Source organism: Protopterus annectens, chromosome 9.part0 (genome assembly GCF_019279795.1).
Source record: "Protopterus annectens isolate FY-2018-M chromosome 9.part0, PAN1.0, whole genome shotgun sequence".
NCBI lineage: Eukaryota > Metazoa > Chordata > Ceratodontiformes > Protopteridae > Protopterus > Protopterus annectens.
Window position 1 is genome coordinate 1,330,748,710 of NC_056743.1, and position 26,014 is coordinate 1,330,774,723.

Genomic DNA, 26,014 nt, shown 5'->3' on the forward strand with positions numbered 1-26,014 from the left:
AATATCTCATTCAAAGACATGACCTTAACAGGCCACTCTACAACTGCTTTCTTATATTCCGAACCCCCTCTGCAGCAAGAGCTAGTACTTTTTGTCCAGACTTTTCTCACGCCCTCCTTCCCAACCCTATTCTCTTTTCCTTCCTCTTCTTCCTGTACTGTTCTTTCCCTATTTTTACCTCTCATATGCTACGGATCCTTCTCTTCTGATACCCCTCGTAGCATTCCTTTATCACTCATAATATGTTGTTCAGTTGTATCTTTTCATTCATGCTGCCTGGCTTTGAGTGAAGGCTGATGACTAATAAAGGTTTGTTGTTCTATATGTTGCTCTGCCTTTGTTTATAATTTAGTTTTGATTTCCAGAAATACTATACTTTCTAGCTTATTCACAGTTTCATGTTGGTTGTAACATTGTATACCTTCAGACATGTTTAGAATGATGTTTGTTTTTCTTTTTTCATTGCATATCACAAGAATTTACGTAATTTTTGTAATTATTGCAATTACTGTTCCTTCCACTTATTATTTCCTAATAATAGTTGCAATTGCAGTTAGTCTTCCTATCAAATTGTAGTTATTTTATTTTATTTTATCCTTTGTTAACCATGTTAGCCCCACTAGGCTAGTGGCCTTTTTTCAATAGATACCCAAAGTGATATTTATACTACTTGGGAAAATTTGGCCAGGGCATCGGGGAACATTGCTTATTCTTTTCAATAGGTGCCGTGGGATCTTTTATATCCACCTGAGTTACCAGATGGTGCCTCGGTTCAATATCTAAACTGAAAGATGGAATTACATTTCAGCAATTACTCACTAATGGTTGTTATAATCTCTGCAGTCACAGTATCAGACATAAGTATTCTCTGTCTAACATGCTTACCTAGTTATGAAAAATGATTGAACAAATGCATGTTAACAAAGTAACATCAAAGTCAAACAAACATAGCAAATGATCAACTTCTGCACCAGGTTTGCCCCTATATTTCACCTAGTGCAGCAAACAATATTTTTTATTAAATAAAAATAAAACCATTCAAAATGGCAACAGGAGGGCAACAAGAAATGGCTCTATTACAGGGTTCAAAATTGCATGCAAGTAAAGAGCAATGCTTTCTGTGGCATAATTGGAGGCTGACACAATAGGTCTAAAATGTGGGTTCCTCGGGTCTTTGTGGATCTTAGGTATGCCATATAAGGTACCTAAAACCGGATCTTCCACCACCAAAGAAGTTGTAAAGATCTGTATCCAACATCCCTTCCATTAAACTATTATATAAAAAGCTTTCTATCTTCTTAAAAGACTTGTCAACTTCAACTCTGTTAACTCATTCATTCCAATGGAGCTCAGGAAGTTTGTACTGTAACTTCTAATGGGTGGAACCTCAGCCTTTTGACAGAATCAAATTATGTCCTCACATTTCAAACAAATGTTCATATCTCTGGAGTCATAGGGGTTATGAAAGAAGTATAAATGGCAAGCCCTTCAGCACAAACTATTTTTATAGTGGTAGTATTCTTTAGGTTCTAGATCTTAAACCAAACTTTATGTCACAGTAAACACAGTAACTGTTATATTTGTAAAATTTTGTAAACAACTTACAATATCTCAGCAACCACTTAAGTTATACACATACTGTCAGTAGCATTTTACTCATCTAGCTGAGAGCTTTCATAGAAGGCCAATGAGTTCTGTTTGTTATCTGATTGTTGAGATATTTAGAAAAAAATGTGAAAATTATATCTATATAACTTAATATCTTAAACTCAACAGTTAATATCTATTTAAATGCAAAATACTGAGGTCAAATATTGATGCAGTTGAGTTTGCCATTGCATAAGCTTTAAGATGAAATCTATTAAAACCTTGTACGTAACATAGTTTTGGAATTATTGATGCAAATATGACCAAACAATATTTGACACCTAGAGGAGTCAGTAGGAGGTAACTGCCGATGTACCTGGAGATGTCACTTGGATGTAATGAGTTAACTAAATGATATTCATTCTCGCCTTTTAAGATATTCTCAATTTCAGACACATACATACTCTGTTCCATAACTATGAGGCCTCCACCTTTATCAGCACTCATAAATCTTAATGTTTTATTATCAAATAATTCCTTTAAGGCTTCTTTATATTTATTGTTCAAATCGTATAAAACTATTTTTCTTTCTTGACAAGCATCTAATCTTGTTTACACAAGCTTGCTCAAAAACCTTTAGTGTGTTATTTAATAAAGGGTTAAAAGGAGATGGTTTAAAGAATTTACAATTATTCAAATTAATGTATTATTTTTATTAGTGATTTTTTGTTTACACCTTGATGGCAAGTGGAGGGCCCGATTAACTTTTGGATGTAACATTGTACTCTAATCCTGAAAGTTGCAAGGGAAACATTTTGCGGTAGCGTTGTTGCCTCACAGCAAGAGGTTCTCCCGTTTGATTCTTGGCTGGAGTACAGGGAGTGCCTTCTGTGTGGAGTCTGCATGTTCTCCCTGTGGTTGGGTGGACGTTCAAAAGACATGTGTAAATGGGCATGCCTTCGTTGAAGGTTGGACGTTGAGCTGGCACCTTGGCGTTTGTAAAAATCTACTGCCAATCATTAGCGGACCGGAGTTCCGCTGTGGCGACCCCTAACTGGGAAAAGCTGAAAGACAACAACAACTGGAAACAGTTGTGGAGATGCAGAAGGGATTTCTCTGTGCTTGCATGCAATATTGAACCCTATAATAGACCCATTTCTTGCTGCCATTTTCAGTGGTTTTATTTTTCTTTGGTTTATTTTTACCACTCCATGTGTTAATTTTTGTTTTTATTAATGTTTTTTATTTACTTGTATAGTTGCAGATGTTGACTGCAAAGTCAGAGCTCCAAGAGACCCCTGAAGCATATCACTGATAGAAATAACCAAAAATAAAAAAGAAAATATAAAGGAACATTAATACAAAAAGTCACAAAAGAAGAAGAACAAGCAAGAAAAGAAAGCTATAGTTATTTCTGCTACTAGGGCCACTTAGCTCTACGTATGAATTCTGCACATGGTTTGGTACTCTAATTAAAAATGTTATTGAAGGAATGAACCATTTCTTTATCATATTCATTGTTTCTCCTTGAGATGCTCAAGAAAGAAAGCATTTCTTACAGGCCTTGTTAATCTAAACATTCTAGAAAATCCAGATGGCAAAAGATGCCCCCTGAAGAGTCACATGTGACCACCAGGGAGTTAGGGAGTGTGTTCAGGCTTTGTCTCTACAATACACAAATGTCAGATTCCTGTTCCTGTTCTTGTTTTGTTTTCCCATTGATCATGACTAGGTGTCTACTCCAAGGGTTAAATAAACAACCTTAGTGACGTGAAGTAAAGTGGATAATTAGAATCCATGATGACAGTGATACCAGTATGGCAGGGTAATTCAATGTCTTCCCCTGTGGTCTGTTTCCCAAGCCAAACTAATACCTTTTCAAAATCATAGCATAGCTTCAAAATCAGCAAAGCATTGTTCACGCAAGCAGAGATCAGGTTTACAGAAATTACAAAAAAAAATCCTGCTTAAATTAAGTTAAGGATACCATATTCCATATCAACCCATTATTTATTTCAGGTGACATCTCACTTAAAATTTAAATATAAGCAAAGAACAATGGCTGCTGACATTAATATGCACCAATGTCATAGAATGGTTAGACTAATTTATATGTAAGGAACAACAAAATATGATTATAATTACATTTAATATCCAAGTATTAAATAAATCAAGGAGCCCATTTATATAGATAAAAATAACAACATTTAAGACTGATATAATAACACTAAAATTTCATGACAATTCCAATATACTAAATCACAAATCACTAGGGATTATTTTTCTTTACTGTGCATTATCATTTACTTCTACGTGTCTAATTATCTAACTCTGAAAGGTTTCCTATGTGATGCAAAAAGCTTGTTAAGTGACATATTGCCTCCTGACAAATGTGTTGCTGAGCTTAACACAAAGTGGGAAACTTTCCTTTTCAAAGCAGTTCGGTGACAATAGGAAATGCAGTAAACTGGAGAAGAGTTTCTGATGGCCATGAGGAAGTCTTATTTTTTTAAGGAGTAGTAGTAACCTGGAAAATACTATAGTTAGCATATCTAAAATAAACAAGAATCCATAAACATATAAGTAACACACAAATTAGAATGCAATTTTAGGCAAAGAAACTTTATGTTTATTGAACACCATTTGGGAGCTGCAAAATCTAGGCAGAGACCAGATGAGACAAAAACATTAAGCAAAACATTTTTTTATTGTATGCAAAGGTTCTGTGATTTTCTGTTGTAACATTGAATCACTATATAATAATGCATTTGCTATATTTATCATTCAGAAATAACAAAAATAATACATTTTTATTAGTTTTCACTGATTCAGTAGGCTGCACTTTTTAGTCACTTGACCTACTTTCTTTGCAAAAAATTACAAAAAATACTGCATACTCTGGTTCTGCTTTGTTTGGTTACTCATAAATACACATCTTACTTTGGGTAGTGTCAGTGTGCCACTGCTGCAGTGAATTGTACCTTTTCAAGGTTCACTCACCACTGAAACTGCATTGCCCTTGTCAGTTTTCTAGAGCTGTCATCTTCCCTAAAAATCCGCCAGTGCTAGTCTCGTACAGGCATAGGTGCTGAAGTTCAGTACAGGATAAGGATCCAGTATATAAAAAATCCCTGGCATGCTTCATCTTCATTTATCTCTACTATTGAGAGCCCAGTAGTCACGTGGCTGTCTTTTTTCATCACCACAGTGGCTTGTCATTGATCATTCATTTTTATGGTGGTTATTGTATCAGTTTTATAGAAAATTCAGCCACACATCTCTTCTTTTCAGGAAAATTCATCGATAAGGGTATGTCTTGCTTTTCTATCCAGTAAACACATGTGCATGTGGTAGGAAAATTTACTGCACTGAGTATCCATTCTGTGTAAAGCCTCGTCTGAAATGTGTGAGATTTGCTAGAACTTTAATAAGGTTACTAGGTTGAGAAAGGCTGTTATTTCTTATATAACACAGAATAAAGTTACAGAGGTTAATGGAAGCTCTTTAAATAGAAAGGAGAACCCTAGAAAAACTAAAGATTCTACAAATGACAGAAGAGAGGAAAACATGAAAAGTCAGTTAAGAAACAGACTAATAAGCAAACAACCACTGAAAAAGTGAAAAACATAAGTCCGTCTCCGGTACATTGTAAGAGGTGGTAGGCTCTGTGATTCTCACAACAGATGTAACAAAGTCAGTCAGTAAAAACCTTAAGAAATAATTGTTTTTTTTTTCAGACCAGGCAGCATACAGAATAAAGCAGCATGCACCAACAGTTGTGCCAGTGACAGACTGTCATACATTTTTACTCCTCACTGCCTGCTGACCATCAGGCCTCACCACTGATTGGTCCTGAGACCTGACTGTGTAGCTATTATGCATGCAACCTTTGCAGTTTTCTCTTTATGCAAGGCACTAACCCCACTCCTGCAGGTTTATGAGGCACCTGAGTCACTACAGGAACATCTTATGCCCTCCACTAGGCATGGGCCTGCTCCCACATACATACATCCTTACAATTTCCATCAGTAGCCACGTATTGCCAGGTCTCTGCTTTCTGTCTACAGCAATTGAGTACCAGGTTTACAAAGTGCAACCTCAACAAAAAAGACCCAGAGTGAATAATTGCACAGATACCAGAACAATCTAGTGAGCCTTCACTAATGATGAAGGTGACATGAGCATGACTGACTCAGACTCTCCACTTTGCAGCCTGTTTTCCCCAGGTTTTTCACTATAAATTTATGTAATATTTTATGTTAATGCATTAGTCAACAGCAGCCCATGCAAGGACAATTTCAGGACCAGTACAGGTCCTCTACATTTATAAGGCCTAGAGTTTCTTCACCTGTACTACTGATGTTCAATCCATCCATGTTTTTCAAGCCACATATGACATCTGTAATAACCCCAATGTACAACCACCACCATTCACTGAGTTTACTAGGCAGGAAGAGAATGAAAGTACATTGCCAGGCCGTTCTTCAATATCACACCAACACTGCATCCTTATTAGGAGCAATTTAGATTCACCAGTCTGGTTACTGCATATCTTTGAGAGGTGGGAGGAAACTGGAGTAGCACAAGAAAACCCATGTGAGGGCAGGGAAGACATGCAGATTCCACAGTAAATGCACCCCAGCTGAGAACTGAACCAGAGAACCGTTCACTCTGTCTTGACATTGCAACTCCCTGTGCCACCTTACTACTGATGATACGACAGGAAAAAGAAAAAGATCTTCTTGTCCATTATCTTCTGAAGAGGAAAAAAGTTGTGCATGAGGCAGATGAACCTTGGATTCTGATTCAGATAGCAATCATACCCAATGACAATCATATGCTTCTTCTCCAAAATACTACTTTTGTACAGCCTGTGAATTACATAGAACAGTATTTAGGATGGCCTATTGAAAGCCTTTCCCTGATGAAAAGAGGTATATAGTCATTGTGCATATGAAGCTAGCATGATGGTCAGTTTCTTCTTTTTTATAGACATTAGAAGAGATTTTAGCTTTCAGTTCTCAGCATTCATACACTGAATTTCTGTTTCCAAAGACGGCAAACACACTATTCAGGGCATATACAGATAGGCTGGATAAGCTGACTGGCAATATCATACAAATGTTTCCATATGCTTCAGTCTGTAACAAAAGAAATCCCTGTAGCATACTTATGTTATGTTAAAAAATCAAGAATTTTGGAGAAGCATGAAATAAGGCTTACATGGTCTCTTACCAGAGGTCAAACCTGAATCAGTTAAAGGGAACTGTATAGCCACTGCCTGAAGAAGAAGAAATGACAGATAATTTTGAGGAATTAACTTCAATATGACTTTGATGTGGTTCTGTAGATTTTCCCTAATTGAAGACAGGCATATCCTTTATATGTGAAAACCTAGCTGCAGGTTGCACCTGAGATCTTTGAAATCTTCTTTGTGAAGACAGCCAATAAGTTACTGTGTCACAAAAAAGAAAGGGAAAACTGAGATGGTCGTTGTCCATATGTTACAGACATACATGTCAATCCATCAACAGCAATTTTATTGAGCTGAACGATCAAAGGAAAACAAGTAAAACAACCATTGCAGAACATCTGAGGTAATGTTTTTGTGCAGGAGGGAAAGCCCCCAGCATCCCATGTGGCAAGACAGCTCTCAACCACCCTAAACTTAAATATACCTATACCTAGATAAAATAACAATGGAGAAAAGAAAAGAAAACTCTACTGTTCAAGCATTCAGCACTCGATAAAAATGCTGTTGATCAAATGATAGTCTCCCTATTATAGTTCTCTGTATGTTACCCAGCCAGTAATACACCCTTCCATAGCAAGCAGGATGGTATGCAAAAAAACATACATAGGAAAACAGATGGCATCTTCCTCGTGCATATCATACAAAACATAGTAACAACAGAAAATATCCTGATGACTGCAGCCTAGATCGACTACCTACCCCTTCCCCAGAAGCATAACTAGGGCAGGGTGAAGGGGACATGTATCCTGGGTCCAAGTTCTTTTGTTTTTTTTTTGTTTTTTTTTTTTTCAAAACAGGTTTATTGTTTTAACATACAAGAGAAATATCATAACAATTTTATACAAGTAATTAAAAATAGATATGATTATAACATTCAACAAAACAACTAAAGTATTTACAAAGACATCCACTACAATCAGATCAATTAATTAAACTAAAATACCATGCTATTGAAATTAGGATTTTTTAACAAATTTTGTAAATTATCCCATACAATATAATAAGATGTTTTTCTAGTTGTTCTTGACCTAATTGTGTTTATTTCCATATGGCACACTATATTCATAACATTTTTAAATTCATTGAATGAAGGAGGTGTATCTGAAATCCAATTTCTGGTTATTATTTTCCTAGCCACTGCTAGAATAGACCATAACAAGGGAAACTTAACCTTTTTAACACTTTGAGGTACAGGTGTGTTGAATAATATAAGAGATTTAGAAATAATGAAATTATCTGTAAAAAGAGCCTGCAAAAATTCATTAATTGACTTCCAGTATTCTTTCAATTTTATACAGTCATAAAACATATGAGCCCAGTCAGCATTAATTTCTACATTACATCTCTTACATAGATTATCTTTATTATTTATTTTATTCTTAATCAAAGGTGTATAAAAAGATCTATGTAAAAAATTCCATGTATAAAGTCTCCAGACAATGGAAGACGTAGTTCTATAGGCAGATTCCAATATATATTGTTTATCTTGTTGATTTGGTGGGTCCCCATTAATAGAAGTGAAATAATTCCAGTATGTATCTACACTGTAAAAAGTTTCTTGTCTGATAATTTTATGTATGTATGAAAGTTTACCTTTATCAGAAACTTTATGTTGTAAATTTAATATCAAGTAATCAATCAGTGTTGGAATAGATTCTTTAACTGTTATAGACATTAGATCTATTTTATTAATGAGATGTTGTCTAAAGGTCTGAACCTCTAACCAGCAAGTTTCTCTTAGATCAAATTCTTGTTTTAAGAAATCTAGATTTTTAACTTTATTATCAGATATCAACTGATACCAGTACTTTAGATCATTATCTATAGCTAAATGAGTTCCTTCAGAAGTAGATGACAAAAGCATACCCTGAGTATACATTATAGGGAATATAATAAAATTCCATTCCCTATACTTAGGGTACATGAATATAAAGTTACGATAGCTAATAATAATATTTAATGGGTAACAAACCATATGTTTAGGTGTAATAGGTGAAGTACAAAATTCCTTTAGTAACCATAACATGGAGTTATTTACAATCATATTTTTATGTGTTAAGGAGATTTTCATGAAGTGCATACTAATTAGCTCCCAATAATCTTTCCATTTTGTGACATATGACTGATCTATTAATAAAGTAATAACTTTTGCAATAGAAGAGATAGTATATAAATTAAAGTCTGGAAAAGAAATACCCCCTTGAGACCAGCTATTAGTATGTTTCTTTAATGCAATCCTAGGTCTATTATGTGCCATAGGAAATTTAACATTAGTGTATTCAGTTTCTTGATAATTATTTTTGTAGGTGGAAGTATTATTGATTGTATTAAGTATAAAATCTTGGGGAATATTATCATTTTAATAATTGTAAGTCTCTCCTCCATAGTAAAAAACATATTATTCCAGGTATTAAAACGATTTTGTATATTAAGAAAACAGGTATTATAATTATTATATATAATAGATTTAATATCTTTAGATAGTATTATACCTAAATAGGTTATCTGACCTGAATTGGGTACATATTTAGTAAAATCACTAATGAGAATATTCTTTCGTGTATATATAGGTAGTATTTTAGTTTTTTCTTCATTGAATATTAAACCAGAAATACTTTTAAAAATCATCATTTTATCAAATAGAGACTGCATAGAAGAATTAGATCCTGCTGATGTAATTAGAACATCATCTGCAAAAAGTTGAATTTTGGATGTTGTATTTTCATCTATTTCAAAACCCTCTATTTCAGTACTGTTTCTGATCAAATTAGCCCAAGGCTCCATTACTAAAGTGAATAATAGTGGAGAAAGTGGACATCCTTGTTTTGTACCTTTAAAAATGGGTATTTTTTGTGAAACTTATGTTCCTACCTTAATATAAGCCAATGTTCCTTTGTATAAATGCTCAATTAGATTTACAAATGCATCTGAGAAGTTTGTGCACTTCAGTAAGGTAAACAGATAATCCCAACTTACTGAATCAAATGCTGAACTTATATCAAGACTAATAAGTGTTAAATCTTTCTTTTTCCTATTTGCAAAATCAATTAATGTTAAAGTTCTTCTTATATTATCAAAAGTATTTTACAATGAAGCCTGTCTGATCTATATCTATAATGCCGGGGATGATTGTCTTCAATCTATCAGCAAAAATACTCATAAACATTTTATAATCAACATTAAGTAATGAGATGGGCCGATATGAAGTACATCTAGTTGGATCTTTATTAGGTTTTAAAATTGGCGAAATAAATGTATATTGCCAAGATGGGGGGGGGTTATTAACTCAGTTTGGGCCAAAATAAAAACCTTATGTATTAATGAATATGTACTTTTAGAAAGGATTGTATATATCTCTGGTATAATACCATCATTACCCGGTGCTTTGTTTGATTTAAGCTTATTTATTTGTGTAATAACCTCTGTATATGAAATACTTTTGTCCAATAGTTTAATCTGTTGTTTATTAAGCTTTTATTCATGTTTGTGGTTATAAACTCCTTTATTTTATCTTTAGGTTCCATGTTAATGTTATTATGGTTAATTTTGTGAAAGTGATTTCTAAATTCATCTAGTATTTCTGGTATACTAGAAACATTCTTCTTTTCCTTAGAGAAAAGATTTATTTGATATAGTTTTGTTTATTCAACCTTTTTGTTTTATTTTTAAGTCTATGTAAGTATTTGGGGCTTATTGAATAAGACAAAAACTTGTATTTCTCTAAAGTTATTTTAACTTTATGAGTTAAAATTTCTTTGTATTTCTCATTTAGTTTGTTTATTTCTTCAATAACTTTCTTGTCCATAATATTTTCTTTATTATTATGTTTATAAGAGTCTAATTTACTTTGAATATCTAACAATTCCTTATCCCAAGATTTCCTTTTATTATTATACCATCTGATACTTTGTCCATATAGATATGATTTTAAGGCATCCCAAACATAGACAATGGAGACTTCAGGAGTATTATTTATGTCTAAAAAATGTTTTACTTCTGAAAGTATATATTCTTTATAGTCTTTTAGTTGAGTTAAGTATGCTGGTATCCTTTTCATCTGAACATTATGAGTATTTTTTACCATGAATTCAAAAACAATTGAATTATGATCAGATATAGGACATGAAATGATTTTGGAATTAATTAAATCTGTTACCATCTGGTTAGAAATAAAGACCCTATCTATTTTTGAATAAGTTTTGTATCTGTTAGAAAAAAAGGTGTATGGTAATGATTTTGAATCTATCTGATTATTAATATCATTCAAATGATAAGAATTAGCAAAATCATTTAAATGTTTTGCATTAGATGTAATTCTTGGGCAGCCACGGTGGTGCAGTGGTTAGCATTGCCGCTTCACAGCAAGAGGTTCTCCGGTTCGATCCTCGGCTGGGGTGCCTTCTGTGCGGAGTCTGCATGTCCTCCCTGTGGTTGCGTGGGTTTCCTCCGGGTGCTCCGGTTTCCTCCCACATCCCAAAGACATGCTGCAGGTGGATTGGATACTCTAAATTGGCCCTAGGTGTGCGTGTGAGTGTGCCTTCTGTGGAAGGTTGGGCGCCGGGCTGGCAACTCGACACCGTAAAACTCCACTGCCATTCAAATGTGCGGACAAGGTGATCCGCTGTGGCGACCCCTAACCGGGAAAAAGCCGAAAGAAGAAGAAGATTAGATGTAATTCTTCTTTTTCCTATAGTGGTAGTATCACTTTCATGTAGTATACAATTAAAGTCACCAGCTAAAATAATATCTCCTATAGAGAATGATATGATCTTATCAAGATGATGTTTCACTGTATTAATACCAATTCCAGGTATCCAATATACATTAATTAAAGTGTAAGTCTTCCCATTAATTTGTATTGTAACCATACAAAACATTCCTTTGTCATCCTGATAAGACTTAATGGTTTTAGGAATGGGCATACTTTTATTCCATAAAATAGCCACTCCTCTTTTTTTCTGAGTGTACTCTGAACTAACCAATACTGTATATTTGTTTGTGGCTAGTTTATCAATATCTTTTTTCAAGAGATGGGTTTCTTGCAGGAAGACTAAGTTGGCCTTATGTAAATTAATGTATCTTATTAGGCTTGCCCTTTTACATGGATTATTCAATCCATTAATGTTTAAAGAAATTCCTTTTAAAGATGTCATTTGGCATTTTAAAACTTAAGAATCTTATGATCAAAATAACAAATAACAACATAAGTAATGTTACATCTCCTCCTTTAGGTGTACCTTTAAATATAGCTGTATTTATTGAATCTCTTATGGGATTTTGTATAGGATTCAATTTTGTTTGTAGTGACAATGAGTGTACAAAATATACTGTGGATGTCAAAACTATATACATATAACAATGAACAAGTGAAAATAATGTAAGGATTAAACCTTGCATCCAGCCTGGAGTTAAAAACTCCAACTTAGAGTAGTATTTACCACTCAAGTTAACCCCCTACCCTAAGCAGCAGTACCTCAGCTACCACCTTATCAATTTAATACTGGTTATATTTAACTTAAATTAACAGCTTTCAATTCAATTATCTAGCAAGACAAGACTACACATTTGATAAAACAGCATCATATAAACTAAAATAAACTTTTTTTTTTTAAAACTATTCATACTAATATATACATCTATGTAATATAATACACTTGTATTCAAATATCATTCAAATAATCTTGATATTAGGAACCAAGAGGAGAGAGAGAAATAAAAGACATGAAAGAGGGAGAGAGAGTGAAAGAAAGAGAGAGAAAAAAAAAGGAAGGCAGATTTACATATTAATTTATTCAAAGTATGTAAAAATAAGTTCTAACATTCAATTAAACTTTGGCTAATATGGTTCAGACATTACATATATTAAGATGCATCTATTTTCTGTCATGTAAATGCAGTCACCAGCTTCCAAAAAAAAACCTTGAATTGCTTGTATATGAGCATTTTACTCATACTCATTATTGTCAATAGAATAAAATATATTTATAGAAATTGTTATAAATCATACTGCATAGTTATGCAAATTCTCAGAAACACTTGCATTATTGTAAAAAAGCCATCTGTATTTTGTATGTCTATACTACTGCTTTAAAATATATCACATGACAATTTCTTCCAGAATAGAGTTATAAAGTTATTTATGCTTGTCAATCAGATGAATTAAATGAGTTATAGTTTTTAACACAGATTAGTATGCTGCAGTCAAGTAGATTTTCAAAAACACTTGAATAAATGTTTCATTTTCTATGCCTTCTAAAATAAGACATTTACTTACTACAAGAAACTGCATCATTTAAAATCATTATAACTGACATATTTTATGAATTATAACATAGATATTTAAGTAATTATCTAAAATAACTCACATTTAAATGTTAAAGAGTTCATTTTCCTTCACATAGTCGCATTTGCATCAGTTCTACTTCCTGGTAGAGTGTTCTTCCTGAATCTGTGATGTGTCAGTGTGATATCTGGGTCAAAGGTCAAATTGACTGCTTTCAGCTTCTCTGTGAGAATTCTGAGAGTTGAAGCTTTTAAAACAACTCAGGGACACTGTTCATGAGGTCGCCCACATCCCAGATTGTCTCCCTTAACATTTTGGTGGGAAACTTGTTAAAAATTAGTGACAAACATTCATTTAGCAGTGTAAATGCATCTAAACATGACAAAACCTTTGCAATGTATTTTACAGGTTATTAAAGCCTCTATGTAAGTGAAATTAAGCCCAAAGTTATTAATAAGTAATAAAACTCAATATTTTTGTCCCAACTCAATTTTTATGCAAATCTTATTATTTACTGTGTCTATATGATCAAAAGCATTTCTATATATTAATATGAAAAAAAATAAAGAGAAAGAATAAAGAAAAGAAAAAGAGAGTAGAAAATAAAAGAGTGTAAAGCAGAAATAAAAAAAATGTAAGAGAAAGCTATAAGAAGTATATACAATGGAATATTACTTACTGTTTATATTAATAGAGTTAAAAATAAAACATATTATTTACTATTATTTAGTTCTAATTATTATCAGTTAAAGCATGACAGATTATTTACAAACAAGCATAAGCAGTATAATCAAGAAAGTATAATTAGGAATAGCATTTGAAGAACATATAAACTTTTACAAGGAATAAATATGTTATTATTCTATTAATCATATTTTCATTACTCTTCTCTCCTGCCCTCCCCACCCTTTACCCACTACATAATCTAAATAGAATGTCATTGTTTAAACAAAGAAAAGAAGAAAAGGAGAAAAAAGAGAAAAAAAATGTATCAAATTACTGACCTTACTTCTCTTTTTCAGAAAGAGAAACAAATTGAATAATAGCTTGTTATTAGTTCCTCAGATATTTTGACTGGTTATGAAACAAAACATTTATTTGCACACAGAGAATAACTTTGATTAAATCTTTTTCAGAATATTTGTGGCTTTCTGGAAATGCAGGAACTATATTTAAAAAGATTAATAATGAAGTAAAATGATGAGAGAAAAAAAAAAAAACATAGAACAAATCATTTGTTTTTTAGTCTCTTCTTCTCTGAAGTCTTCCATGAAGTTTCAGTTGCCAGTCTCTTTAATGAAGGACTAGCCCATTCCATTTCCTCTATTTTATCCAAAATCTTATTTTTTTTGATAAACAGTAAAGCAGAGTCTAAGTCATCAAAAATTTTAGGACCATCAGAAAGGAAGATTTTTAGCTTGGCAGGAAACAGAAGGTATGTTTTAAACTGTGCTTTTTTAAGCTCCCTTATTAGTGGCAGAAAAACTTTTCTTTTAGCTATTACCAAGGAAGAATAGTCATTGTCAAAACGCACAGTTGTCTCATTAATCTTAACAGGAGCTTTAGGCCAAGCAGATTTAAGAACCATCTCTTTATCAAAAGATGATAGAAATCTAACTTTAACTGATCTAGGATAGTTTTTGTTAGAGTTAGTATTAGCTATAGATCTATGTGCTCTTTCGATATCAAAAGAGAATGCTTCTGGTAAGTCTAAAGTTTTAGGGAGCCATGTTGTTAAAAAAGAATATTGTTACCTTCAATATTTTCTGGCAGTCCAAAAATCCTAATGTTATTGCACCTAGATCTATTTTCCAGGTCATCCAGCTTTGTTTGTAAATGTGTATTTTGTTTCAGCAGAAACTCAATGTTGATTTCCTCTTCTTGGATTCTATTTTCCATGTCATTCACAGCTTCTTCTATGCCTGTCATCTGGATCTTCTGTTGTTGCAGGTCTATATGTAGCAAGTCTATTTGTTTTGTAGTTTTTTCTATGAAGGTATCTATTTTAGTATCCATTTTTATCCATCTTAGCAGTAAGTTACTGGATTATAGTTATCAGAGACTGAAGTTCTTTCTTGATGCTGGAGTCTTGAGAATTTGTCTTACTGGAACTCATTTCAGACTGATAAACTGACAGGAAAATTTCCAAAGTGATTTCTGACAGGAATATTGTTAAAATTTCCTTTCTTTTTTAGATATAGTTCAAGAACTATATAAAACAAACATATTTAGAAAGAAAATTACTTCAAAAATTAATTTTTTAAGTAATTAATTCCTGTCAGCGTAATGAAATTGGTGGAGCTGAAGAAATCTGCTGCTATCCTGTGTTCATCCTTGGCCACGCCCTGGGACCAAGTTCTCAGGGGTCTCAGTTATCAGGTGCTGGAAGCATGGGACTGCAGTAGTGGCATTTATAAATGAATGATGCGACTGCATTTATAGCTTAGTTGAAGTGCTGAAGTATTTTATGTGAGGGAGATGAGTTTGTGGTAGTAAATGCAGCAAGATTTTTCTTCCTCAACTTAGAGTTCAGGAGGCACCAGTTTGAGGATCTGCACTAAGCTAGTTATGGTTCTGTCCTTACCCACTTATATCTGGTGACAGAGAGAGATATGCAAAAAGCATACACAGGAAAAGAGGCAGCATCTTCTCAGTGGAATGATACAGAGCAAGATAACAGCAACAGAAAATATCCTGGTGACCAGCAACCTGGATCTATGCCCTAACCCTTTCCCATTTATACCTGGAGACAATTTTTAATATTTTGTGGCAAGCTGAGAGTATGTTACTTCATAAAAGTAGATTCAACACACCATTCCAGAAGGTTGATCTTTAGAATTTCAAAAGTACCCGTACATATTTTCTATTTTTAAGACTTCATCTCTTTAGATGCATAATGCATTAGAGGCAATGGAAGAACTTTTAAACAAAAAACCAGCAAGAAAGGCAAAGCATAGACACCTGCACCACATATTTCAAATCTTAACAAATTCATTCAGACCAAAGAGTTCAAAATGGTAACTTTAAAGGCTGTCCTTCCCTTCATGGAACAAAATTATTTTATGACAACCCTAGACATGAAGAATACATATGTTCACATCCCAATAAGTCGATGTTCCACTTGCTCTATGGAGCAGAGATTTTGCCCTGACTGTACCTCAGACAATCTGCATTTGGTTAGCAGCTGGAGAAGCCAGCAGAGAGGAGTGAGAGTAAATGCCTGATGCCTGCTCTCCCATCCTGGGTGGAAAGTGTAAGCCGAATTCTACATCAAGAAATCCAGCTGAAGGAAAACCAGGTATGGTATCTCCTTTAAGTTGAGACTGAAGACACATAAGCTCACCACATAGCTCTCATGTACTCTAGATGAATAAAAAAGATGGGCAGAAGTACACAGCCATGCTAACTTCAACATAGCAGGTATTGCACTGCACTGAAATGAGTGTATACTGAAACTCTCATGCCCCGTTATGAGTGTTGACAGTGGTGGCTGTCTGTCATTGACTTGTCATGGTGTTCTGTGATGTCAGGAAATATAGGAAACAAATTAACCGATAGGGTATAGGAGCTTCCTGGTTTATAGAAGATGAGGGGAACAGGAGTCAGAAAATAATGCTAAAAGCTATGAATTTCTCAGAAGTATATTTCTACATTCATACCTCTCAACTGTACAGATTTTCACAGGATGTCCAGATTTTTGCTTCATTTTTGGTCCATTTCTCATAAAATTGTGGTTTTCTAGTATATCACTGGAAAATCACTGAAGACTGAAGTCAGAAAATAATGACATACATTTGAGTTTCAAACTTCATACCCTTCAGAAAATTCATGCTAATGCAAAACGTGTTAATCTATCAACTTTCTAAGTTTGTAAAAGCAATATTTAATAAGTGTCCCTATTTTGGGTCTTTTCCCCCCATTATTTATGGCTTTGTCCAGATTTCTTGCTGTAAGAGGTTGAGAGGTATGTCTACATTCAGTTTCTTAAACTGCTAGTTCGGCTATCCAGTCCTGACAATGTTTGTACTCGTGAGATAACAGCAGATAACCATTTATCTCATCAGTATGAATATCCTATTATGGCTCAGACACAGAACCATTTGAGGACCACAGTAGAACATTTTCAGTCATTGAGCATAACAGTAAACTTACCATAAATGAAACCTAATGCCATTACAGTCTGCTTTCCTAGGTTCAGTACAGCTAAAAGTGCTCATTCTACAGAACTAAATTCAAAAGATCATATCTTTAAGCAGAACATTATCTCAGTGGCAGCAATTACAACAATACAGAACCTCATGGTTCTGGGTAACATATTGTCCTCCATTCTAATGGTTTCTCATCTCTTTACATGAGATAACTTCAGAGAGTGTTAAAGAATGTTTGAAATCAAGCTACTGACTATCTAGAGAATGAAATTCTTGTAATGAATTTAGTAAGGAAGACATCCATTTGACAGCAAAATCTTTACAGCTTTGCTATCAGAATGGCAATATTGTCTCTGTCTCCTCAAAAAAAAAAAAAAAGATAGCACAAGCATCAGAGTATCCATTAGGAATGTGTGTGAAGAATCTATCATGACAGGGGTGCTGGTCTCTACAGAAAAGTTCGCTTCACAACAGTGTCAAAGATATTGGAGCAACTATTTTGGAAACATTACACGGTATGTCTTAACAATGTTCCTTTCTTTGAGGTGAGGCTGAACAAGACTACAGGGATGAGGTATGTTTACAGTAGGGAGAGAAAAGGTCCTATCAAATTTGCCAGGAAACAGTATTAATATTGCAATGACCAGTCCAGTAAAACCAAACCTATATACGGTCTGAAGATGCTAACAGTGAAAGCGCTTATCTCTGTATTATTGCCTTGATATTAAATCCTACATTTTATAGTCCTGTTGTGCCTTGGTTTGATCCGTTTTTTTTCTACACCTTCATTAGTATAATTTTTGTATTATTATTATTCAATGGGACATTTACTCCCTGGAGTTTTTTATTGTTTTTATTACTTTTAAAAATATGACTATTGCATTCTGTGGTTTGCTGTTATGCACACCTCTGATTCTGGATTTACAGCTAAAGCATTTATGAAGTAATTGTACGTGGCTATTAAGTCATCACTAGGTGTACAGTTGTAATGCCAGCATCAGCAGGATTTTAAATGCTCAATACATAGATCAATTATTAATTCCACTATTTTTTTAAATCTGGAGGAAAGGGCTGAGGGGATGCCAGCCCTCACCTTAAAAATAGAATTAACAAAAAAGTATGCAAACCATGCAAGTTTTGGAATGAAACTGGTACTTGCTTCTTCCACACAGCATGTTGACTGCTACCAGGAAATTGCTTCTCGTGCAGTCCCTGGAGTTGTCAGGATGATATGGCAGCTGTCAATCCACATTTTCAACATATCATTCAGATAGCTACGGAGATACACTAGAATGGTCCAGTTCTCTGAATTATCACCAAGACATCTCAGGGAAATGTTGCATGGACCCCAGAAGGAGTGACAAAAAACTGCAGGATGGAGGTGAGGAGCAGATGCGCATGAGAGACTAGAATATAAAAACCTGGACAGATGTAAGAAAGTAAAAAGGCTGTTTATGGATGTTAGAAAATTAAGTATAAATAATAAAGGAGACTAACTTTACACAAGGCACACTGTGGCAACAATGCAGAGCCTATCCCAACAAGAGGATTTTGTAAATACCATTTTGCTAAATCATCATTCAGGGTTTATTTCTACCAAAATAAAAGCATTGTTGCATGTAGAAGGAAGCTATGAAATCAGTTTCAAACAGAAAACAAAGAAGATGTGATGCTTCCTGGACAAAACAGAAATTTGTGAGAATGCAAAGAAATGGTGTGACTGAAAATTTTGCATTGCAGGCTAATAATAGGAAAAATAATATATATATATATATATATATACATATATATATATATATATATATATATATATATATATATATATATATATTTATGGGTCTACTTCATTTGATCGAAAGACCATTTGACCTAAACCCATTTAATCGAAATTTAATTTGATCGAAAACCAGTATTCAAGGCAAATAACGGGGATTTGTCTCCCTCCCCAATGTTGTGCGACCCTGGAGTTGGTATATATAGTTGGGGGGTGGGGGTGCAGCCCCCCACATTGGGTGGTGTGGGGGGTGAAGCCCCCTGCCTATTTCCCTTTAAAATATGTACATTTTGTGTTATTTTCTTCTTTTAAAGGAAACTAAGTGGGGGGCTTTGCCCCCCACACACCCCTAACTATAAATACCAACTCCAGGGTCACACAACATTGGGGAGGGGGACAAATGAAATTTCGATCAAATGGGTTTAGGTCAAATGGTCTTTCGATCAAATGAAGTATATATATATATATATATATATATATATATATATATATATATATATATATATATATATATATAGGTCTATTTGTAAACACACCAATCTAATGTCAGATGCAAAACACCAACAAAATAAGTTTGATCCTACACAGTAGTGAAAACAAATAAAACTGAAAACAATAATATCAAGAGAAGAAAACGATTTACTCTCCCGATAGTAAAACTAAAATGCCTCATAACACTAATTTTGTCTGAACAGTGGCACTGTTACATGAAAGTTTTAATGATGTCAATGTGTAGGGTTAGGGTTGGGGGAACGGGCAGCATTAGGGTTGGGTAAGCACCTATTAATAAAGATGGCAGGGGGGCCCTGCATTTGTTGTACAAACATACATTCAGTAAAATGCAGGGAAACCATACCTATATAAATATATATATATATATATATATATATATATATATATATATATGTGTGTGTGTGTGTGTGTGTGTGTGTGTGTGTGTGTGTAGATATAGATATAGATATATAGATAGATAGTTAAGTACTCCTTAACTGACTGCGCTTCAAAACAAAAACAAGAGATAAATAACTATCCCTAAAAGATGTACAAGTACTACCAGTTGCTGGGTTCTGAATGCACAATGATCCTTTAATTATTATTTCAAATCTTTATTAACGAATTCAGGCCAATAAGCCAGACTCCACAAATAGTACATATGGCATGTTTTGCTCTTTTTTGAGTACATCTATACAACATAAGTGCAGAGCCATTCTGTTCTCTGAAATACTCATCTTTTAAAAAAGCCAGATGTCCATTATTTACAGAGTGGTTCTCAAATAAGGTTCAAACAAAAAAAAAAGACGTCTCTCAACAAATGCCAGTAGGACTGAAGAAAGGACACCCTAGCAAAAAAAGATTACTCTGGAAAAAAAATTACAAACCTGTCTTGATGAAGGCAAGATTTGAAATATGTCAACTCATAAGGGCATATAAGTATACCCATCCACTGGCTTTTGAAAGCATAATGATCCTTAATTTGTTTCTACAAATCATTATTAATGCATTTAAGCCAACAAAATCAGACTTTTTGTAAAACAGACATATTGCATTATCATTAATGTATTACCTCCACAATCAAACAACCATAGGAAATACCACCCATTAGTGAATCACTGGTGGTGCACAAATGCAAAGTGAGGGCATTGGCAAGGTATCAACAGTTTTCTAGATCCATTTCTCTTGTAATTGTTATTTTTTTAAACAAAATATATTTAATAAATTATCACTTATGTCATAGGCAATCATGCATTTATATAAATGAAAACAAACCATATTGACATATTTTTAGTCGCAAACTTTATACATCACTTATAATCTGTACAGTCATTGTCAGTCAAACATTACAAAGCTTATTCAAATCCTGCCTGCTTTTAAACCTCATTCCTCTTCAAAAACGTTATTCTGCATGAATCGTTCCCACACTTCTCATTTTTTTCTATGTAATCTGCTCCTACCTTTTCTAAAGATTCCATTTCCAGTCGTTTTATCTCTGTCATCATCCCTTTCCACTTTGAATTATAGCTTCTTGCTTGTGCTATGTATAGAAGCCTTAACTGTGTAGCTCTGAAATACCCTTTCAAATCAGGTAGACCCAAACCACCTTGTTCAATTGGAAGGATCAGCTTATCCCACTTGACTCTTACTGTCCTCCCCTCCCAGATAAAATCCTTCAACTCTTTATTAATTACTATTCACAACTTCTCCTCTAGTTGCTAAAAATATGCCTGAACTGTGTATAAAACTAAAGGGACTAAAAACATTTTGACGGCTTGTATCTTGTTATCCATATCCGTAAACAGAGCTTCCAGCTTCTCAGTTTTTGTATTATCTTTTGTTTAGTCTCTTTCCACATAACCTTAGTTGCAATAACAGAATCCTTCACATAAATACAGGTATTTGCTGAACCAAGTTGTGTGTGGGTAGATAGTTTACAGGTATTGCCTTTGATTTATCTCCTATCCTATACTCCAACCAATCTACACAACATACCTACACTCCTCCCCTACTCCTCTACCAACTTTCTCAAGTGCCTCTGCTTATAGTAATTTACCCTGTCCCTTTACCATTATCTGTTCCCTCTTCTTAAAGACTCAACCATAACTAATATTTCTTTTATTGTCCTATCCCAGTCTAACCTCTGTTGTATTTATATAGGTAATCTTAGCAATATGCCTAACCAAGCTATCCTAACCAAGTTAATGCTCATAGCCACACTTATATCTGTCCTCACCTCAGCCTATCTCCCCACCTCTTTTGAAAAAGTGAATTATTACCACTTTAACTACTCTCCAAAACAAACAGCCATTCAGATTTCTACCCTCACCCATATTCAAATAAATATCAAGTCAACTCCCTCCTACCTGCTAGCCAAGTACCATCGACTCACACACAAGGAAAGTGAAATATCAAACTAGCTATATATATATATATATATATATATATATATATATATATATATATATATATAAAACCCGGCTTTAAGGCTAAAGAATCCCTTCTTGAAAGATGGTGACATCCACCCTAACCCTGGCCCAACCAATGTCTCCACAGTAAAAACTCACTGCTCCCATCCCTCAACCCTAGTAACCCAGACCAGACTCTCTCCAACTCTTTACTAACAGGACATCTGAGTATCCGCAGTATTAACAACAAAGTAGCCCATCTCCACGCCCTCCTTGATATTCATTCCTTTGGTATCTTCTGCCTTACAGACACTTGGTTAAAACCTGGAACTAAGGATAACGAAATAATCCCCCCAGGCTATAACATATTGAGACAAGACCACATAAAATGTAAGGGCGGGGGAGTAGCACTTCTATTTAAAAATGGGCTTCAGATCTCCTCCATACCTTATAACCCACCTCAGGATAGTAAGGCTGAAGTCCTTATGTCCAAATTTCAACTCAACCCTAGCAAATCCCTATACATCATCTGTATCTACCTACCTCCTGGCAATAACAGCAATACTACAGAGGACATTCTAAGCTGGGTGTCCTCTGCTTACCCACAAGAAACAATAATACTAGGTGGCTTCAATACTGACTGGAAATGTGTCAATACTGAAAATCCTACCTCCCATATTAATCTTCATGGCTTTAGTCAAACAATCACCACCACAACCAGAATTAATAAACCAAACAAAAAAGAGAGCACCTTAGACTGGATTCTTATTAATAAACATCAACAAACTTATAAGGTAGGAACTTTGCCTGATGATGTAAGTGATCATACTCTGACTTACATTATATGGCAAAAGAATTACATTTCTAATACCCCCACATGTAGGATTTCACAGACCAACAAACACTTTAACTCAGTACTATTCCAAAATGAACTTAATGCCTGTGACTGGAACCCTCTAAAAATTCTCCCACTTGAAGAGGCTGTTAAATATTTCATCTCTAAATTCTTAGCTATCCTCGATGAGCATGTACCTAAATGGTCTGTTAGAATGAAGTCCAAACCAGCCCACCGGCTTTCAAAAGAAACCAGACAAAAGATTTTGTTTAGGAACAAATCTTGGTCTAAGTGGAGAGCTATAAAAACCATCTCTGAGCAACAATCTTTTTAGACAATTGAGAAATATTACAAAAAAAAACAATACTCACTGACAAATAAACTACTATTGTAAACTACAGCAAACTCACCAAAATAAACCCAAGAAGTTCTGGTCAAGTATCAATAGACTGCTTCACCCAGGGCACTCTAGTACACCAACCCCACTAGGGGCTGATCATAATACCCCCCATCAAACTGCCAATGCCTTCAATACCTTCTTCACAGAGACCATACAATCTCTAGCCAGTCAACTATCCACAGACAACTCAAGTCTCCCTCCCTCTATACCTGGTACTCTCCCAACATTACAAATGCAACCCATCTCTACCACTGTCATCTACAAAATCATCCAAAAACTTAAGCCTTGTACTCCTTCTGCTGACCAGTTGCTATCTGAATACCTGCAAAAAGCAGCCAAAGCAGTTGCCTATCCCATATCTATCCTTATAAACAGAACCATTAAGGAAGGAACCATCGCAGGCATCTGGAAAATCTCCCACATTATCCCCTACACAAAGGTGGTAACTCTAACGATTATTCCAACTACAGGCCTATAGCCATTTTATCACCCTTAGCAAAAGTTATGGAGAAATGTATTCACCCTCAGCTATTAGACCACTTAACTCAACACAACATACTAGCTAGCTGCCAGCACGGCTTTAGGCCATTTCATAGTACCACCAGTGCTCTCTTATCATTCACTGAGTCCATCAATAGAAACCGTAATAAAAACATCCTCTCATTAGCACTCTTCATCGATCTCTCAAAAGCTTTTGACATGGTAAACCACCCCTAACTTATCAGTTAAATCCATCTCAAAGGTAAACACACTCCAGTTCCTTTGTAAAATTTCCCTTATTGCTTCAGCCTCCAAACTAAATACTGTAATGAAACTCATCAAATGTTTTGACTTCTGCGGGGACTCAAACCAGTACCTTGTAAAACAATCAAGACGAACCAGATACACTTGCAGAACTCAGGTTTATTGCTTGAAGTCTGTCTGATAATACACTGACCAAGTACTAAGCGCTTTCACCCAAACTGTGGGCATCATCAGAGTACAACGTCATTCACACAAATCTCAATTTAAATAGATGCATCAATAAATAATTATTCAATTAATTAAACACTTCTAATTAATGCTGAAACACCTAATATATATAGTCAATACTAATATATATTAATGAACCATGGTGAATGCACTGATATTTTGGGTTTTTTGCCAAAAATTACCTACAGTAGAGGTATGAATTTGAAAGAGTATTTTGAATCAACACAGAGTATGAATACATATGTTAAGTCTAAGATGGGCAAATGTGGTTTTTGTTATTTCTGTAGATTTATTAATGATGGTCCATATGCAGTAGTTCCTAACTATGGTAAAACCATTAGATGCCCGGGACATTGCAATTGCAAAACAAAAATGGTAGTATACCTTGCTACCTGTTCTACATGTCCTGCATACTATGTTGGGAAAACTATTAGGATGCTTAAAGACCGAATAGGAGAACATGCTAGAGACATTAAAAAGAAGAAAGACACCAGTGCATTATATTTACACAGCACAAGATGCGACAATTTTAAAAGGTTTCTATTTTTTGTTATTGATAGAATACCTTTCAACAGCAACAAGGGTGGTGATGATAAAACACTATTAGAAGTTAAGGAATGTTTGTGGCAGCTTAGATTTAATGCTAACACATACCCTGGTATTAATGACTGTATTTCCATAGCCAGTGTACTCAAATACAAATCGCTATTTATATAGGTTTTAGAGTAATATAGCTTATTATATACATTACTAATTTTTCTATTTTATACTATTTTAGGTTTTAAATATTTGTGCCTTGTGTGTTTTATTCTGATCAAATTATTAAATTATTTTATTAACAAAAGTATTATATAAATTATATTAAAAATTAGGTTTGCATTTTTAGCTGTAATCTAGTATTTTTTTAGTATTTGTATTTATCATTAATATATATTAGTATTGACTATATATATTAGGTGTTTCAGCATTAATTAGAAGTGTTTAATTAATTGAATAATTATTTATTGATGCATCTATTTAAATTGAGATTTTTGTGAATGACGTTGTACTCTGATGATGCCCACAGTTTGGGTGAAAGCGCTTAGTACTTGGTCAGTGTATTATCAGACAGACTTCAAGCAATAAACCTGAGTTCTGCAAGTGTATCTGGTTCGTCTTGATTGTTTTACAGGTTACTTTTCGTTTCAAACCAGTACCTTATCCAAAACACCACGGTGCCCTGTCAATATAGGTTTGTAAATACCTGCTTTCCTTTTACTCCAACCTTCCTCAAAAATATCTAATACCAACACCTCAGGGTACCCTCTCATCAAAAACATTCACTTGAGTAATTCACATTCCTCAAGAAATCTGTCCTCTCTTGTTACCATACGTGCAGCTCGGACCATTTGGCCCTTTGCTACAGATTTCTTCTGGTACTGGGGTTGGGCACTCGTGGGGGATTCAGGTAAATGGTGTTTTTGTAAGGATATTGAGTAGAGATTTTAGTGTGAGTGAGTGTGTGTAGTGGTGGGTTTTATGTGTTTGTGTGTTTAGTGTGACCTCAGAGTTAGTATATGTAAGTAGCGGGGGTGTGGGGGGAGCAGCCCCCACATGGGGGGTGCAGGGGGGCTTGCCCTCTGCTTATAGGTAGGGTAGGTGTGTTTGTTTGTTATGTTGTGTTTGTGTGTGTTGTTTTGTTTGCTGTAGTGTAGTTAGGTAGATGTGTTTGTGCTTGTTTGTGTGGTGGTGTGTGTATGTATATGATCGCGATTTTGAATTTTGTGGTTGCAGGTTTTCGGTTTTTTTTAATTTTCACCTTTATAGTCTCAAGATACTAAAATTCAATATTTTAGCATTTTGAGATTATAAAGTGAATATA